The sequence below is a fragment of the Eptatretus burgeri genome, chromosome 8, assembly GCF_056783735.1.
Source record: "Eptatretus burgeri isolate ZD-2024b chromosome 8, Ebu_testis_v1, whole genome shotgun sequence".
In the NCBI taxonomy this organism is placed as follows: domain Eukaryota; kingdom Metazoa; phylum Chordata; class Myxini; order Myxiniformes; family Myxinidae; genus Eptatretus; species Eptatretus burgeri.
The window spans coordinates 73,169,351-73,171,193 of NC_140968.1; the positions used below are offsets into that span (position 1 = coordinate 73,169,351).

At 43.1% G+C, this 1,843-nt stretch overlaps 1 long non-coding RNA gene across 1 annotated transcript in view; it reads right to left on the reverse strand.

Moving 5' to 3' along the window:
- Positions 1 to 265: 265 nt before the first annotated feature.
- Positions 266 to 1,843, reverse strand: part of LOC147022038 (uncharacterized) — a 25,891-nt gene continuing 24,313 nt past the window's right edge. The window contains exon 4 of the long non-coding RNA XR_015060617.1: positions 266 to 1,267. This is a non-coding gene — a long non-coding RNA (uncharacterized LOC147022038). The remainder of the gene's footprint in view (positions 1,268 to 1,843) is intronic.

Genomic DNA, 1,843 nt, shown 5'->3' on the forward strand with positions numbered 1-1,843 from the left:
GAATATGTAAGGGGATGGAGCTCTGCTAAGCTCATGCCTGTTAGGCAGAGCCTATACAAATATTTAGCCATCAGAGGCTTTTAAAAAAAACACTTGTGATTAAAAAAATTATTTAAAATACATATATATATATATATATATATATATATATATATATATATATATATATATATATATATATATATATATATATATTGCTATGTGGAAGGGGGTGGGGGATTCCTAGCTCGATCTGCCATCTGTGGTATGTGTAGTATTGTCCATATGATTTGCGTAGGTTAGATTGCTACGTAACAGGGACCTGTCAGAGCAAGTCATTTTGTTGCACGTGATGTTGAGGGGGCAGCATATGTAATTTATCGACAGAATAGTCAAGGTAAAATTTTATGCGGAAATGCCTCTTGTTTGCGAGTGAGGCCCGGTAAGGACTTCCCATCACAAGAGGTACATGGAAAGGCGTCACACGTGTTAGAGCTCTCAGGCTCTGTCTGGCCAACGTGTGCCAGTCATGGTGGTGTAGTGTGCTATGGGGCTTGGAAGTAGCAATCAACGTTTTTTTTTATTGGGGCACCCTGTAGGCAGGATGGCCTGGAGGAGGACTTCTCCCAGAAGGACAGAGGGAGACCAAGAAGAAGCACCTTGAGAGGGGACAGCACAGTTTCCAGTGTGCAGGAGGATTAGTGTGAAGCAGCGCCTTAAGAGGGTACGGAGGGGACAGAAGAGCTCCCGGCAGGCAGGAGGAATCGTGTGAGGAAGTAGCGGGGTGTAAAGAACGAGGGATGGTTGTAGGTGCACGTCACAATGGAGTGGAACCTTTTGGGGACAAGGAAGGTCACTCTGTTTTCTTTGATTCACCTCGTCTTTGGGCTCACTTCACCGCTGGCTTCTTTCGTCATTGGCTTCTTTCATTACTGGCTTTCTTCATCTCTCACGCTTCGTCTCCAGTGCTCTCTTTTGTCGTTGCTCAGGGAGAATGGCTCTCCAGAATGTGGACGCTGTTCCTGAGTTACACCATCGCCTTCCATCTTGCAGATCATGCCAAAGGGAAGTCCTCGCATGCATTATTCCACTGTTATTTGTGAAAGTGCAATCTGTAATGCCTAGTGGGGGTAAAGTGTTTTTTTTATTCCTTTTTCCCTGGACATAAGTTTGTGTGTTCCCTCATCCCTGTTTGTGTCTTTTCGTCTCACTTGAACTGTTCTGAAGTGCTTGCTCCATCCACCTTTCCCCCCATATTCTTTATGAGCAAATACAACCCATCGCTTTGCTGATGGGAATAAGGAGGGAGAGAGGAGGGAGAGACGACAGTTTATAGCTGGGTCGGGATTCAAACCCAGGCTAGACATCTTAGAGCGAGCATGCGTACATCTTAGCTATTCTGCTAAGATGATCTGTCTGAGCAGCAATTCTGACTGCTAAAAAAAATAAAAAATAACCTTTCATTTGCCATATGATAAGATAGTTAATAAACGAACACATTATAAGCTCCATTATACTAAGACAGTTAATGTTATTAGCCCACACGAAGCAAAAAGCGGGGTTAAGCGATAGGTCCCGGATGTGCGTACGTGCTTGTCTGCATTTTGTTATTCCCTTTGCTCTGGAACTGCTTGTTAGATTGACACAAAATTTTCACCATAGGTGCGAATAGTGATGGAGAATGTTTTTATAATAAGTATGATGTCATAGGATGACGTGCTGTGGCAGCTATGTTGAAAAGAAGGAGAAATGTTGGACCTCGGTATCTCTGAAACCGTTCAATGAAAAAAATTGAAACTTTGCAAATGTCAAGTGCTCCCCGTGCAGAATAAGTGATTTTTTCATGAAGTCATAGGTGCCTTTG